Genomic DNA, 17794 nt, shown 5'->3' with positions numbered 1-17794 from the left:
AGGACATAATATGATGAAACCCACCACCATTAGGATAGCAAAAGATGCAGAGCTCACTACATAGCAAAAACCCCTAGTGATATTTCAAACATTGCACAATCCCCAGCAGCATCTCAGAAACTATAAAAATCCATGCACTCATTAAGCTAATTTTTCAGCTGTCCCAGAACCACATGCTGTTTCTGCTTATCCATAATGGAATCTTTCCAATCAGCCTCCCTTTTATTTCCATCAACATTCTCCCAGTTTGGAAGTTAACCAGATGGATTTTCCTTCCTATGCAAGATTTCAATCCATCCCGATCTTTTAGGATCCTCTTCCTTTCTGCTCTCCTTACTTTGCAGACCCTTCTTCAATTTATATATCAGGAGAAGACGTTGAGTGGACATATTTTAGAAGGGTCCATCTTAGACTCACCAGGGACATGAACAGAAGGATTTTCAGGGTTATCTGGTAAAAACAGCTATTAATTCTTCAGGTTGGCAAAGTTCACCAAACCAAAGATTAGATGACCTTGCATTGACTCTTCAGGGAGACTCAACAGGGTGGATCATGGCCATCTGCAGATGCCTCCTGAAGAAGCAACAAGGACTGGATTCGCCCTTTGCACCAACCCAAGTGGAAAAGAACAGCAGAGCAGGTGAACCCACAGAGATGGACATGTCTCCTTCTGAATCACTCTTTGGGCTTTCGGTTTCATTTGACCTTCTCCCACTTTCAGAGGCTGCAACAATCACAGTTTAAGTGTTTGTGAAGCGAAGCAAAGTCTGCATGAGGGTCTCTTACCTGCTCCCAGGAGGATCCAATGAAGAACTGAAAGAGAGAAGGAAGGAGGGTGGAGTTAAGAGAAGGAGAGATGATCCCAGGCTGGGTAAGACTTTCATCCCTACCATCTTCTTCTTCTTCCCTGATTGGATGCAGCAGGTGAGATGCTGCCCTGAAGGACAAGGAAGAAAGGGTCTTTTTCCACCCAGGTTGTGTGTTGGATCATAAGAGTCCCCAAACCTTATTTAGGGTGGAATTAAGAGCCAACATGGAGACCTTCAGGGGCCGAGAAAACAGTTTTTTCTCCAAAGTTCAGCTGTTCTGATGTCCTCAGTTCTCAGTCATTTGAGAGTAGCGGGAAGGAGAAAAGGGAACCTCCTTATACTCAACGCCCTTCAGTGTGACCCACAAAATGTCCCCTTTCTTTGCTCATACATTGCCCCAGCATCCTATCTCTTTTTTGGACTTTGAAGCTGCAGTGTTGGGTCTCCTTCTGGGTATTTCAGATGGGAGGAAGAGAGAGAGTGGTCTGCATCCTCCCCAAACCCCCTTCAGTTGAGATGGCTCTGAATCATGAGCCATGGGGGCAGACGAAATGGGGGAGGAGGGGCAGGAATAGTGCCCCATTGCTCAAAAGATTCCTCACCGAGGAAGGAGAAAACTCAGATTTCCTGAGAAAGATCTAGAAGAAGGAAAGTAGGTGAGAGGAAAGCAATAATCTCTTCGGGGAGGGGAAGAGTCAGATTGAGATGGAAAGTTGAAGAAGAAGGACATTCCAAACCTGTCACCAAAGCGATGGTCTCCATCTCCTCTTCAGGATTCCTTGGAAGCTGCTCTCAACCTCCGTCACTCTCTTCTTCCTTCCCCAGAGAGACAAAGAGCTGCGACTTCTCTCGAGACAGTCCTCCAACTCAACGCCCAAGGGAGGAACTGCGTCATCCCCACTAGGACATCACACCCACGCCCCCCTAGACCAGGACAGAGCTCATCTCCCCGGCCTTCTTCACCACACCAAAGCCTTTCTCTCTGCAGCAGAGAAGAGCCCGCATCCTCCCGGCCTCTCTTGTGCCCCAAGAGAATGGAAAATAAAATAAATATAACCATGAGGTGTGGTAAAAGGTGAAAGAGCAAAAAAAAAAAAAAATCAAACCAAATTGTTCAGCTCTTTTGGAAGGCCTAAATTCCTTGCTGTGTTTCTGGCTCCAGGTCTTATCCTAAGCGACAGATGAATTGGAGCCACAGAGTTATATTCCCACAATTATATTCCTTTTTAGGATCTTTGGCCTGCCACACACACTATTATTTCATTATGCTGTTTCATTAGTGTAGTAGTTGGGAGGGGGAATGGTAAGGAGTAGAATTGTGGGACGTGTTGTTGTCATTCTTTTCTAGAAGCCCAAGGTGATCTTTTGTCTCCACATCTCTGCACCTGACCAGAACCAGCTGGGTGGAGATGTCAGCATGGCCGAAGAAGAGTGGACCATGTGATGGATTTATTGGGTGTGGGGATAAGATCATGAACTTTCAACCGGGGTGGAATCCCAGGAAGCTTTTAGATTTGGGATTCCACAGTTTGTGCCAACATGTCTGTCTTATTAAATTGGAACTTTAAGGATAGCTCTGCCTTGGACTCTGATTTAATTCTGCACGAAATTTGGAACTCTGACACATTCATTATGAGGAATTTAGATTGCAAAAGAGCAGCAGGTTCTGCTGAAAGAGTTCTGAAGATGGCAGGTTGGGCCTTTAAAACAGCAGAACGATGATCCTCATTGTGATGTGTTTGAAGGACATCCCAAACCATCATCTTATTTCAATAAAGAGTTAAAATTAGGTTATATGTTATACGTTTTCCAGTATTTTGGAATTGGCAAATATAATGGACTTGAAAACTAACAGCCAAAAGTTTTCTTTTTAAAAAAAATAAAATCTGCTACAGAGTTTATTTTGGTTTGATTTTCATGGTAGAATGAATGTGGTGTTCTCCAAAACCACTCTTGCTTAAATCTATGACTTTGGTCTTGATTTGCACCCCTAAATTTACAATTTTATGAAGAAGGGGCTCAACCCACTGTTAAAATCATGACTTCAGTCAGCCTTTTTTGTTGAAAGTCAATGGACATATGTGTTTCTTCTTGCGCGTGGCACAGAGCCTTTTGTGAGTCTGCTGGCTAAGAAATATTGGAAAAGAAAATCCGCAAGATGCATTTCTTTTTAAGCTTTTATTTTGCTTTTTTTTCCCTCTGACATGAAGCACTCCGAAGAACATGCAGCTTTTCCTGTAGCTTCAGACAAACATGGACAGGAACTTCCAAGAAGGGGGGGAAAACCCCATGGTCTTCCCTTTCACACTTCAGAGTCAGATGTGAAACCCCCCAAAGCATGAAGATTCACCTATGACCAGGTAGATCCAAGGGATAGTTAGTGTGGAAAAAGTTCCCTCAACTAGGCTTCACGGTGGCTGTTTGAGGCCTCAGGCCTACATCTCTCTATCCAAATCAAGGCCTCTTTCTTAAACCTTTTATAAAGGCCAAAACACAGCCAAGGTTGGAGCTGAAAGACCTCAGAAATCAAAATCCTGGCCAACCAATCAACCTAGATCCACTGGAGCACAAATTCTCCCTTAAAGATTTCCTTTCTCCAATATATTAAAGTGCCAATTCTGGAGAAGAAAGAAGGAATAAGAAGGAAGAAGGAGAAGAAGAAGAAGAAGAAAAAGGAAATTACAAACACAACAAGTCAACTCTTCCCAGCAGGCTCAAGTCTACAGATAACTAAGATCCACAGAATAGGATGGTGTTGAAGATTTCCCCATTTTTATGGGCTTTCTCTTCTACCCTTTATGACTTTATTTATTTATTGGAGCTGAGCTGCATCATCATTTCGGAATACAGAAGAGCAGAGGTGGAGGGGACCTTGAAGGTCTTCCAGTCCAACCCCCTGCTCAGGAATCAAAAGTATACCGTTTATGACAAATGGCTGTACAATCTCTTCTTAAAAACTTCTAGTTGTGGAGCATTCACAACTTTTGGGGACAATTTGTTCCAGTGATTAATTGTTCTAAAGGCCAGGAAATTTCTCCTTAGTTCTAGCTTGCTTTCCAATTCCTGCCAAATTCCCTCTCCAGAGACTGAGCCATGAATTAGCCTCTGGTTAAAGGAGGAAGGAACCAAGAACTCTTCATTTCTGGAAGGTTGATGTCCATATCTGCACCTAATGATAAGAGGCTGAGCCAAGAGAGATACATTTTGCTGCAATCAGGGAAGGTTTTCCTGCTTCTGTTAGGATTAGAAAGCAGAGTTATAGTAGATGATCTCCTCCTCTTCCTCTTGTCTAAGATGGCTCTTCAATGTTGGACCAGGAGGAAACGGGGTGAAGACGTTTTCGGTGTGGCTGTAGGTGACTTCAGGTTCTGGTGAAAGAGGGACATTGTTCACTCATTTATACTACCTGCAGCTGAGGAACTTCTTGAGAACATGAGATTTCTCCATCATTTCGCATGATTTTTAGAAATAAATAAGGTCGACCCATCTGCTGTAGCCCAGAAAGATTGCTAGTCCATCAAGGAAAAGAAGAATTAACCTTTGGCATCAGATCTGACCCAGTCTACGTAGTTTCCTGCCTCAGATTCCTGATAGTGTTGAGATGCTCCTGAGAAACCCACTGGGACCTTCCCCTAAAACTTTGCCTCCAACACCTGATTAGAAAAATCTTTCATGGTTTCTAAGATACTTAGTTTTAACTATTTCTTTATATTCGTTCGGGCTTAAAGTCAATTTAATTTCTTCACCAACATATGATTTGTGAAACTGAAGGCCATAAAGAGAATTATTCTTCTCCATTTTTAAAAGAAATATATAGGGATACTACAAGGCTTAAATTCTTTGGTTGAAATCAAACAAATGAAGAAATGTAGAAGAAGGTGTTCAGAGAGATCAAGGCAAAAGGGCTTATGGAAGGGAAATCCTTGAATTGAACTCCTAACATTATACCAAGATATAGTGTAGAATGTTTACCATATACAATATAAATTTTTGTATACTGCATATACAATATACTATATATTGTGTAGAATGCAAAGGATGTGTTGTTTAATTTTTTTATAGTTTAATATGTATGATGTACACTGAAGATGGCATTTAATTTTGTTGTACGAGGTACAATGACAATAAAGTAAACTAAACTCAAAAAAACTAACGTTGTTCCTCATGTCATATCTGTCCATTCCTCTCAACTCCTGTCCTGACACTCCCTGGAGGATCTCTCAGTCAACATCTCCAACCACTTCAGGAGCCACCTAGGACTCCAAGTAAGGGAACCCTTGAACCCAGATCCCTTCACTTACTGCTCTTCTTCTTCCAGCAATAAAAGGCCAAAGGAACCAGAAGGATTATAAGAGGAAGCGCCATCCGGGCATAACTCCAAATCAAATTGAAATCTCTGTTCCAAACTGGTTCAACTACAAAAAAAAGAAGGCTTTTAAAATGTATTTCTTTTTTTTAAATTAACAAACATGTAAAATACACACTCACAAAACTTAGACCTACACCACATTTACACAATACAATATGAACAGGAGCTTCCTGTTCTTTCTAAATAGCAATTGCCAATCAATATCACTCACCTTATATTATTTCCCCTTCTATTGTATTTCATTTGGATTTCACCATTCTTAACCCTCTTATTTTACTCATAAGTATTAATTTTGAGTTTTGTTACATTCCTTCATTGATTCTTGTTTCTTTCCTCCATCCACCTATACAATTTATCCCATATCTGGTAGAATTCTGATCCAGGGAAAAGAAGAATCAGAATTTAAAATGTATTTCTTGGGGGAACATTTTTACTGTGCCCTGCAATTGAAAGTTCAGATGCTTTTTCATCTACAATTGAAAGGGCTTTTCAATTGTAGATGAAATTAGTCTCACTTCTAGACGTTCTGTGGGACCTCATAGAAGCCGTTTGTCTAGATCTTTCTTTGTTCTGCCTAACCTTTGCTCCAGCACAAGGCCAGTTACATAAAGAGCATAATAGTTAAATCAGGTGTTGCAAAGCAGCAGAAGCCTCCACCCCCTGAAAAGACCCACCTGTGATAGTCTCACTCCAAGGAGAGATGACCCAGCGCCCATTGATGTTCTCCTCATATCTGCAAGCAAATCGCAGACTTTCATTATCTTTGGCATATAGGAAAGCTACCAACATATTTAGGGTGAGGAGCCCGGAGTTTCTGCTGCTCTTCACAGGCCCTTCATGGCTGCAGGTCATCTCCACACCATCCTTGGAGAAATGGAACCTTTTGGAGTTGTTGCTCTCGCTGGACACACACAGGATGGACAGGACTTTTCCTTTCCCTGGGGATTCAGAGGAAGGGTGGAGCTTCAGCACTGGGGGAGGCAAAGGATCTGGAGAAGAGAAGAAAAGGAAATGAGCTTGGACGTTCTTGACACCACTGTCAATCAACCAGAACAGAGCTGGAAGGGACCTTGGAGGTCTTCTGCTTCAACTCCCTGCTCAAGCAGGAGACGTCCCACAAGATCTGAATCTTTGGTCCAAGCTGGTTCAACAAATGAAGAAAAAGGATGATTAGGTATTTCTTGACAGAACATCTTAGCCTGCTCTTTTCTTGAAGGCTTAAAGTCTATTAAATCTACAAATGAAACAGACCCCCCCACTTCTTTATCAAGCTCAGTTCTGGATTTTTCATGGAGCTCTCTGTAGAACTAGTTAACAATCCTGGAAAAGCTATTTGTTTTTCTCCAAGACTCTCTTGTTCCTTCGTGCCTTTCATGGTGGTCTCAAGATTGAGCCAAATCCAAATCTCCTACCTGGTTCAACTGTGATGTTTACTGCCTGGCTCAAAGAAGACATGAACCATCGGTTGCTTCTCTTTTCTTCATAACTGCAAACAAATTCTCCATTGTGGTTGAACGAGGCATGAGGGATTCTCAGAGAGGCATTTTGAAGAGGATTTGTGGGTTCAGTGGAGGGATCCAGAGGACCTTCTTCCATGGAGGTGATCTCCACCCCATCCTTGTAGAAATGGAACTTCTTCTCTGCATTGTCTTCTTCCGTTGAACAGAGGAAGAGCAAGAGGTCACCTTCCTCCACCCTCCGGGACAACGGAACCACTTTCAGCACTGGGGAAGGGAGGCTACCTGCACAAAATGTTCACAAGGAAAATATATACATTAATGTCTACCTTGAAGCAGAGGAGTTTCCTCAAATCATCCAGGCCACCTCCTTGAATCTAAGGTACCATTTCAATGAGGCAAAGCAGTGATATTTCAGATAATGGAGGTTAAAAAGGAAAATAAGAAAGGAGAATGAATTTGACTTTAGCTTAGAGTGAAAATAACACAAAGTCTACCCCTTTTCACACAAGAGAGACTGGACCAAGAAATTATTACTTCTATCTTCCCATCAACTGAATCTTCCAATTGAAGAAATGCAAATTTCTCTAATAGGCAGTACAGTACACAAAATGTATAAGTAGGTGGATATGAAGCATTCAAAGCCAAATACTACTCACTCATCACGAGATCTTGAGAACTGTAAAGCCTACAAACTTGAAATTTGGCATGTATGTTCCTCTTGGCTTCTAGGTGCTTGCTAAGAAAGGATCATTAGCATTTCTTATGCAGTATAATTAACACGCTCTGATGTTAAGGCATTCTATTCCCCCATCTCACTTGAAAAGAATTCTGTTCCAACTGCCAGTTGCGTTATATTAACACGCTCTGATGCTAAGGATTTAGACATTCTACTCCCCCTCCCCACCTGAAAAGAACTCTGTTCCAACTGCCAATTGCCTCACATTCCGTTACCTCAGTTCAAACTGGCAGACGTTCCACTCCTTCCCTCAGGAGCAGTCTGGGGCTCTTTACAGTACTAAAAGTTGGTACCTCACTGAAATGTCTACGTGTTCCACCTATGGAATTGCTTCCTGACTCAAGATGGCTGGAGTGATATTCCTTTATCTATTTCAGTCACTGATCACCACTGAGCCAACAGATTAAATCGGGGTGAATCGCATTTCTCCTAAATTGCCCGATCACATAATTTCGTCACAAAGCACGGGTATTCAGCTAGTGATGTCATAACCATATTATCCCATTGGGGAGATATTTTTCCCGTGGAAAGAACGTCCTGCCAACCATTTTCTTACAGGAAGCGTTATTTATTTAGCCATGGGTTTGCTTGTTTTGTATTTTGTTTACCAGATTTATTTTTGAAAGATCTATTGTTCACTTTCATAGCTTGAGCTTTGGGTTACCCTCTGGTATGAATATTTGGGGATAATAAATATTCATCTTACCGACCAGTGAGAAGACCAGCTGGTTACTTTCGGGAGAATAAGTCCATGTTCCAGATGTTTCCACGATTTTGCATATACATATTATCTTTATTTGGCCAGAGCTCAGATTTTCAGTCCGGACGTTGAAGGTATTGTTAGGGAGATGTTGATCTTTGATTGGTACATGGGATTGATCCTTACAGAAGAAAAAGAACCTTCCTCTATGACTTCCTGTCTTGACTCCCTTGGGGAGGGAGCAATTCAAGGCAATATATTCTCCTTTAATAACAAAGTTGTTTGGGAGAGATGAGGACAGCCTGGGGGCTGATAGAGATGAATCTGCCTGTGAACCTGAGGAAAGAAAGAGAAACCATTGAGTCTTCCTTCTGATCTCATCCAGGAACCAAATCTTTACACCAGAACATCCACCCCGATTCCCAGGATGGCTCCCATCCATCATCTGTTTTGAGGATCCTTGACCCATTACTTCCTCTTGCCAGGACAGAAGTTGGAGCAAAAGGACCAACACTGCAAATGAAAGATTCTCCCATCCTTGATACCGTAGCTTGCACCCAAGATTTCAACCCTCCCTGATCTTTTAGGATCCACTTCCTTTCTGCTCTCCTTACTTTGCAGACCCTTCTTCAATTTATATATCGGGAGAAGACGTTGTTGAGGTGGACATATTTTAGAAGGGTCCATCTTAGACTCACCAGGGACATGAACAGAAGGATTTTCAGGGTTATCTGGTAAAAACAGCTATTAATTCTTCAGGTTGGCAAAGTTCACCAAACCAAAGATTAGATGACCTTGCATTGACTCTTCAGGGAGACTCAACAGGGTGGATCATGGCCATCTGCAGGTGCCTCCTGAGGAAGCAACAAGGACTGGATTCGCCCATTGCACCAACCCAAGTGGAAAAGAACAGCAGAGCAGCTGCACCCACAGAGATGGACTTGTCTCCTTCTGAATCACTCTTTGGGCTTTCGGTTTCATTTGACCTTCTCCCACTTTCAGAGGCCGCAACGATCACAGTTTAAGTGTTTGTGAAGAGAAGCAAAGTCTGCATGAGGGTCTCTTACCTGCTCCCAGGAGGATCCAATGAAGAACTGAAAGAGAGAAGGGAGGAGGGTGGAGTTAAGAGAAGGAGAGATGATCCCAGGCTGGGTAAGACTTTCATCCCTACCATCTTCTTCTTCTTCCCTGATTGGATGCAGCAGATGGGATGCTGCCCTGAAGGAGGAGGAGGAAGGGGTTTTCTCCCACCCATATTCTGGCTATTGGTGAGTCGGATCATAAGAGTCCCCAAACCTTATTATGGCTGGAATGAAGAGCAGATGTGGAGACCTTCAGGGCCCCAGATATGTTTCTTCTCCAAAGTTCAGCTGTTCTGATATCCTCAGTTCTCAGTTATTTGAGAAGAGCAGGAGGGAGAAAAGGGAGCCTCCTTGTACTCAATGCCCTTCACTGTGACCCACAGAATGACCCCTTTCTTTGCTCATCCATTGCCCCAACTTCCTATCTCTCTTATTGGGTCTCCTTCTGGGTGTTTCTGATGGGAGGAAGAGAGTGCTCTGCATTGCTTTAAGCTCCCTGTAGTTGAGATGGCTCTGAATCATGAGACCTGGAGGGCAGACAGAATGGGGAGGAGGGGCAGTGAAGTGCCCCTTTGCTCAAAAGATTCCTTGCCAGGGAGGAAGGAAACAAAGATGTCCTAAGAAGCATTAGAAGAAGAAAAGGAGCTGGGAGGAAAGCAACCATCTCTTTGGGGAGAAGAGTCAGATTGAGATGGGAGGTAGAAGAAGGAGGAGGTCTCAAACCTATCATCCAAGGGATGGTCTCCATCTTCTCTTCAGGATTCTGGCATAGCTCTTCTTGGCCTCCGTTGCTCTCTTCTTCCTTCCCCAGAGAGGTTGAGAGATGCAACTTATCTTGAGACAGTCCTCCAACTCAACAGCCAAGAGAGGAACTGCGTCATTCACCCAACCCAGGACAGAGCTCAGCTCCCCGGCCTTCTTCACCACACCAAAGCCTTTCTCTCTGCAGCAGAGGACTGCCCCCATCCCCCCGGCCTCTCTTGTGACCCAAGAGAATGGAAAATAAAATAAAGACAACCATCTGGTGCGGTGCAAGATGAAAGAGGAAGAAAAAAAAAAACCAACCCAAATAGTTCAGCTCTTTTGGCCTAAACTCCTACCTGTGTTTCTGGCTCCAGGTCTTATCCTAAGCAACACATGAATTGGAGCTACAGAGAAATTGATAAAGCATTCTGTCAGGCCTGCAGTTATATTCCTTTTTAGGATCTTTGGCCTGCCACACGCTCTATTATTTCATTATGCTGTTTCATTAGTGTAGTATTTGGGAGGGGGAATAGGAAGGAGTAGAATTGTGGGACGTGTTGTTGTCATTCTTTTCTAGAAGCCCAAGCTCATCTTTTGTCTCCGCACCTCTGCACCTGACTGGAACCAGCTGGGTGGAGATGCCAGCGTGGCCGAAGAAGATTGGACCATGTGATGGATTTATGGGTTTGGAGATAAGATCATGAACCTATAACTGGGTGGAATCCCAGGAAGCTTTTAGATTTGGGATTCCATAGTTTGTGCCAACAAGTCTGTCTTATTAAATTGGAACTTTAAGGATAGCTCTGGCTTGGACTCTGATTTAATTCTGCACAATATTTGGAACGTTGGCACATTCATTATGAGGAATTTAGATTGCAAAAGAGCAGCAGGTTCTGCTGAAACAGTTCTGAAGGTGGCTGGTTGGGCCTTTAAAACAGCAGAACGATGATCCTCATTGTGATGTGTTTGAAGGACATCCCAAACCATCATCTTATTTCAATAGTTAAAATTAGGTTATATGTTATACGTTTTCCAGTATTTTGCAATTGGCACAAATAATATCCTGGACTTGAAAACTAACAGCCAAAAGTTTTCTTTTTTAAAAAAAAAAAATCTACTATAGAGTTTATTTTGGTTTGATTTTCATGGTAGAATGAATGTGGTGTTCCCCAAAACCACTCTTGCTTAAATCTATGACTTTGGTCTTGATTTGCACCCCTAAATTTACAATTTTATGTAGAAGGGACTCAACCCACTATTAAAATCATATTACGTCAGCCAGGCTTCTTTGTTGAAAGTCAATGGACGTATGTGTTTCCTTTTTTTAAATTAACTTTTTTTTTAAAGGCTTTACAAATATTTACCTCCCCTCCCCCCCCCCCACCTGAGCCCAATCCCCCAACAATCTCCCCCTCCCTCCGTCTTCCCAGAACAAATACAGGGTATAAATCTTTAACAAAGATGTTCTAAAATAAACTTAAAGAAAGTTAGTATCATCTTTCATTTGAGCTTTAACTCCTCTTTTGTTAGGCTAACTCTAAACAGATTATATCATTCCTTGTTTCTTCAGTCATAAACTATCTGGGAATTTCTTAGTCCTGTATTAATTTTGAATATAGTCAATCCATCTTCACTCTCCAGAGACTGAGCCATGAATTAGCCTCTGGTTAAAGGAGGAAGGAGCCAAGAACTCTTCATTTCTGGAAGGCTGATGTCCATATCTACACCTAATAAGAAGAGGCTGGGCCACGAGAGATACATTTTGCTGCAATCAGGGAAGGCTTTCCTGCTTCTGTTAGGATTAAAAGGCAGAGTTATAGTAGATCATCTCCTCCTCTTCCTCTTGTCTAAGATGGCTCTTCATTGTTGGACCAGGAGGAGACGGAGTGAAGACGTTCTGGGTGTCGCCGTAGGTGACTTCAGGTTCTGGTGAAAGAGGGACATTGTTCACTCATTCAATCTATCTGCAGCTGAGGAACCTCTTGAGAACATGGGATTTCTCCATCATTTTACATCATTTTTAGAAATCAATAAGGTCGACCCATCTGCTGTAGCCCAGAAAGATTGCTAGCCCACCCAGGAAAATAACAATTGACCTTTGGCATCAGATCTGACCCAGTCTACGCAGTTTCCTGCCTCAGATTCCTGATGGTGTTGAGATGCTCCTGAGAAACCCACTGGGACATTCCCCTAAAACTTTGCCTCCAACACTTGATTAGAGAAATCTTTCATGGTTTCTAAGATACTTAGTTTTAACTATTTCTTTATATTTGTTCGGGCTTAAAGTCAATTTAATTTCTTCACCAACGTATGATTTGTGAAACTGAAGGCCATAAAGAGAATTATTCTTCTCCATTTTTAAAAGAAATATATAGGGATACTACAAGGCTTCAATTCTTTGGTTGAAATCAAACAAATGAAGGAATGTAGAAGAAGGTGTTCAGAGAGATCAAGGCAAAAGGGCTTATGGAAGGGAAATCCTTGAATTGAACTCCTAACCTTATACCAAGATATAGTGTAGAATGTTTACCATATACAATATACATTTTTGTATACTGCATATACAATATACTATATATTGTGTAGAATGTGAAGGATGTGTTGTTTAATTTTTTTATAGTTTAATATGTATGATGTACACTGAAGATGGCATTTAATTTCGTTGTACGAGGTGCAATGACAATGAAGTAAACTAAACTCAAAAACTAACATTGTTCCTCATGTCATATCTGTCCATTCCTCTCAACTCCTGACCTGACTCTCCCTGGAGGATCTCTCAGTCAACATCTCCAACCACTTCAGGAGCCACCTAGGACTCCAAGTAAGGGAACCCTTGAACCCAAATCGCTTCACTTACTGCTCTTCTTCTTCCAGCAATGAAAGGCCAAAGGAACCAGAAGGATTATAAGAGGAAGCGCCATCCGGGCATAACTCCAAATCAAATTGAAATCTCGGTTCCAAACTGGTTCAACTACTGAAAAAAAAGAAGAAGGATTTTAAAATGTATTTCTTGGTGGAATATTTTTACCGTGCCCTTTAATTGAAGGTTCAGGTGCTTTTTCATCTACAATTGAAATGGATTTCTCTTGCCTTAGTCTCACTTCTAGACGTTCTGTGGGATAGAAGCCATTTCTCTAGGTCTTTCTTTGTCCTTCCTAACCTCTGTGCGCCAGCACACGGCCAGTTACATAAAGAGTATAATAAATAGTTAAATCAGGTGTTGCAAAATGTTCCTTCTGCATTTAGCTAGCAGATAATTCCACCTGCTGAAAAGACCCACCTGTGATATTCAGCATCTGGCTCCAAGGAGAGATGATCCAGCGCCCATTGACGTTCTCCTCATATCTGCAAGCAAATTGCAGACTTTCGTTATCTTTGGTATTTAAGAAAGCTACCGGCATATTTAGGGTGGGGAGCCCGGAGTTTCTGCTGCTCTTCACAGGCTCTTCATGGCTGAAGGTCATCTCCACACCATCCTTGGAGAAATGGAACCTTTTGGAGTTGTTGCTCTCACTGGACACACACAGGATGGACAGGAGTTTTCCTTCCCCTGGGGATTCAGAGGAAGGTTGGAGCTTCAGCACTGGGGGATGCAGAGGATCTGGAGAAGAGAAGAACCGGGAATGAGCTTGGAGGTGCTTTGACTCCACTGTCAATCAACCAGAACAGAGCTGGAAGGGACCTTGGAGGTCTTCTAGTCCAACTCCCTCCTCAAGCAAGAGACCCCATAGATGGCTCTCCAGTCTCTTCTAAACAAAACCTCCAGTGATGAAGGCAAGCTGTTCTTCTGGTTATTTTTTTTCCTCCCTGTTAGGAAGTTTCTCCTTAATTCCATGTTGCTTCTCTCCTTGATAATTTTCCATCCATTGTTACTTGTTTTGCCTTTGGGTGCTTTGCTAAATCAGTTGACACCCTCCCTCTTTGTGGCAGCCCCTCAAATACTGGAAGACTGCTATCATGTCTCTGCTAGTCCTTATTACCTCTTGACTGGCCATACCCAATTCCTGCAATTGTTCTTCACATGTTTTTTGTCTCCAGGCCCTTAATCATCTTAGTTGCTCTTTTCTGCACTTTTTCCAGAGTCTCCGCAATTTTTTATTGTAACGTATTGATCAAAACTGGATGCAGTCTTTATATAGAGTGGTACTATTACTTCAGGTGATTTTGATTCTGTGCCTCTGTTTACACAACCAAGGATTGGATTCAGTGATGGAATTCAAACATTTTTTTTTGCTACCGCTTCTGTGGGCGTGGCTTGGTGGGTATGGCTGGGGAACGATAATGTAAAATCCCTATTCCCTCCCTACCCCGTTAACCTGCTTTCCAGTTCCATTCTGTGCAGGGCAACAGAAGGAGACCCAGATGATCAGCTGTGACTCCGATCAGCTGTGACTCGGAAGGCAGCAAATCCGTGCGGGCAGGGCCAGCCAGAGGTGGTATTTGCCGGTTCTCCGAACTATTCAAAATTTCCACTACCGGTGCACCAGAACCGGTCAAAACTGGCTGAATACCACCTCTGATTGTATTAGCTTTTGGGGCTGCTGTGGCACATGGCTGGCTCATATTTAAGTGATCGTCCACTAGGACTCCAAGGTCCCTCTCGCCGTTACCAATTTTGAGCCAATCTCTACTTATACCTTTGATTTCTCCTGCCTAAGTATAAAGCCTTCCTTCAGGGTGGAGACTTTTTGTGAATACATCAGGGAAAGCTTTCATAATCAGCCTCTAAATAAATAAAGCCCCAGTTCTAGAAAACCACATTTTCAAAATGGAGGAAAGAAATCCACACCTCTCACCACAATTGAGACTGGACGACTCCACTTGGAAGGGATGTTTCTTTCATGTTTCCATTCTAGGTAGCGGCATTTATAAACTCCGGAATCTTCCCTTGTGGCTGTGAGGACCAGGGAGATGTTGCCTTCATGCCCCTCCAGATCCTTTATAGAGGTCTTATCCTCATTTTGCCTTATGTGGGAAAACTGGTAGCTTCTCCTGCCTTGAAGAGTGATGTTGGGAATTGAGCACCAGAGGACAATCTTCTCCCCAATCAGGTACAGGGGTTGTGGAAGATCTGGAGAAAGGCTGGGAGTTGGCGGAGGCTCTAGATAGATCCAAAGGGGAAAAAGAAGTGAATATCGAATGTCCTTCAGGCCGTCCCAGGATTACCTTGATTGGCACCTATAATTCATCTAACTGCACCTGAGTTCTTGGTTGGACTTTCCTTCATATAGAACATAACATGTTCTGTTTCCTCAGAAAATACTCCTTGGAATTGGGAGGTTGAAGAAATCTAGGCTGGGCAGCTTCACCGCCTGAATCGTGGGGCAGAAAGATCCCTGAAATCCCACCGATATTCTTTCCCTCTCCAGGGAGAGTCTAAGAAGACGGAATCTCAGTGAAGGAAAACCAAAATCTCCCTGGTGAAACATTCTCATTTAACAACAAATATTTGGGGCTCAATTGTGCTTGTAAGTTGAGGACTATCGGTATCACATTTCCTTCAGCTTTCTGGAGTAAAACAAATTGGTCTGTTTGAACAGCTTGTACTCTCTCTTTTTTTGTTTCCTGGACAATTAATGTTTCAAAATTTAATGAATTAATACAGACAAGTATTGAGTCTCCTTGAAACATTTCGTGTTGTAGGCATCTTTCTAACAATATGAACAGTATTTCACAACCTTGACAAACAAAATTTGTGAACCTTAAACCGCACAATTCCTCAGCCAACATGTGGAATTGTGAGAGTTGAAGACCACACAGTTTAAAGTTGTCAAGATGTGATGTAAAGACTTTATAAATTAGAAGAAAGTTCCTTACCAATGACAGAGAATTTAGTCCAATTACTCCTTAGAGACTGAGCTCTTTTGCCTTCCCTGCTACTCCCAATGAAAGAACAAGAAAATGTTGCTTTTGGAGCCATTCGCAATGCAGAAATGAGCAGAATATTTCCGTCCTGTTCTAGATATTTCTTCCATTCGCCCTTTTCATTCATGCGAAGGAAGAAGTAATTCTCTCCCCTCCATCCTTCTGGAGGAGAACATTTTAACTCGATCTGTTCTCCTTTGACGAGAATTCGGTGAGAGGGTGACCAGGACAGGGTGGGAGCTGGTGGGACAGTCCTCTGAAAATCTGAAAAACAAAGGGAAATGGAAAAGAATCCCATGAAAATTCTTGTATGCTTATAAACAGAATTCGAAGTGTTGCAAAAATCCAAGAGAAACCCACAGAAGTTGACAGAAACAACCAAATTATCTCTTCTCAAACAAAAGTCTTTACAGGTAGTCCTTGACTTATGACCAGCTGCTTAGTAAATCTTCAAAGCTATGACATCTTACAACCCAGTAGGCTCCATTATGGTCATTAAGTCGAGCCTTAAGTATACATCTGATGACTAGGAAGTAGACCATTACTCTCAACCTCTCTACTAACTGCAATTAGCAATTCTTCAAGGGAGATCCAGGCCTGTTGAGAGCTAAGGATGGGGCACAGGAGTCTTCCCGCAGGTTGTTCTGAACCAGGCTTCCTTAACAAGCAAGAAGCAGAGTCTTGGTCCCAGCAAAAAACCCTTTATTTACCTGACTGTGAATTCCTTTCATTCACAGTGAGCAAGGCTTAGTAAACAGTCTTTCAGAGGAATGTTTATCCACACGAACCTTATCTCGCTTGGAGAGCTGCCAGATAACAAGTTTCCAAACACAGGGCAAGGCAAAACCTGGCACAGAGTCTCTCACAGTCACAAACAGAACTTCCCACTCTTGAAATGACCGAAGGAATGAATGGTTTCCTGCAAAAGCCCCCTCCCCATTTGTTCCTCTTTTGTTTCCTCTAGGAGGGGTCAATCACCTCCTTGTGGCTTTACTCCTAAATCAACCCTGCTTTCTTAATTGTTCTTGTCTTCTAGAAGCTCTGCGCATGCGCACCCTGGAAACAGGCTCCAGCTGTTCTTCTGCCTCACTGCTGTCTAGCTCCCTCTCTGCCTCCGATGCAGAGCCCTCGTCTGAGCTTTCCTCAGCCTCCAGGACTGGCCCATCTTCCTCCCCCACCTCCTCACTGTCCGACTCTGCTGCCAGTTCCGCTGGCTGCTGGCGGGCCACAACACATGTATCCCTGGAATACAATTCCCATCACCCCTTAGCAGTGGCCGTATTGAACAGGGCTCATGACAGAGAATAGAGAGAATAGAGAATTCTTTATTGGCCAAGTGTGATTGGACACACAAGGTGTGCCTAACATCTGGAGGGTCTCAGGGAGATCTTTTTAAAAAAATTTCTAAACATAAAAGACCAGCCAAGGGAGATCTTGATCATATTTCTGAGAAACCTAAACTCAGCATAAGAGAGATCCTTTCTTCTATCTGCAGATTCACTTCTCTGGCCTGGCCTGTTAATTTATTTATTGAAGAAGGGCTGTTGCAAGAGAGCCATGAATTAACCTCAACCGGAGCTGCTTGGTCGACCTGAATCGTTTTCGTTGATGCTTTTGCTAGATGGAGCCATTGTTAAAATCAGAACTTCTTTAACTTCTGCTTTGACACTTGCCACATGACCCTAAGGAGGCTGGCCACAAATGCCAAACTCAGTGGAAATGCTAGTGTAAGTTGGCGATTGTGGGTTTGTGCCCGTGCTAAAGAATTTTGCAAAATGGGCCTATTGTCCTGGGCCAAGGAAAGGAGACGTGCAGTTTGCTAAATCTACAGTCAAGAATCCCCAGGTGAAAATCCAGAGGTAAAACGTTCAAGTAATAACAACCTAATAACCCTAACCCTAAATCTAACCCTAACCCTAAATCTAACCCGGAAACTAACCCTTACCTTAACTTGAATTGCGCTTTTGTGGGCGCGTTTTTGTCGGCACATTGTTGTGGGTGCGTTGATGGCATCGCGATTTTCGTGCTG

At 42.8% G+C, this 17794-nt stretch overlaps 1 long non-coding RNA gene across 1 annotated transcript; it reads right to left on the bottom strand.

The window, feature by feature from the left end:
- Positions 1-8333: 8333 nt before the first annotated feature.
- LOC148046895 (uncharacterized) lies at positions 8334-10056 on the bottom strand. The gene is made up of 3 exons (XR_015696289.1): positions 9880-10056; positions 9142-9168; positions 8334-8410 (listed from the first exon to the last, which is right to left on the bottom strand). It is a non-coding gene; the product is annotated as an uncharacterized LOC148046895 (long non-coding RNA).
- Between the last annotated feature and the right edge of the window lie 7738 nt (positions 10057-17794).

This window comes from Thamnophis sirtalis, unplaced genomic scaffold (assembly GCF_051295495.1).
Source record: "Thamnophis sirtalis isolate CommonGarterSnake01/CBP01778 unplaced genomic scaffold, rThaSir2_p1.2 scaffold_4, whole genome shotgun sequence".
Classification (NCBI taxonomy): Eukaryota; Metazoa; Chordata; class Lepidosauria; order Squamata; family Natricidae; genus Thamnophis; species Thamnophis sirtalis.
The sequence above is the reverse complement of the archived record's forward strand: the minus strand, read 5'-3'. Positions and strand labels throughout refer to the sequence as shown.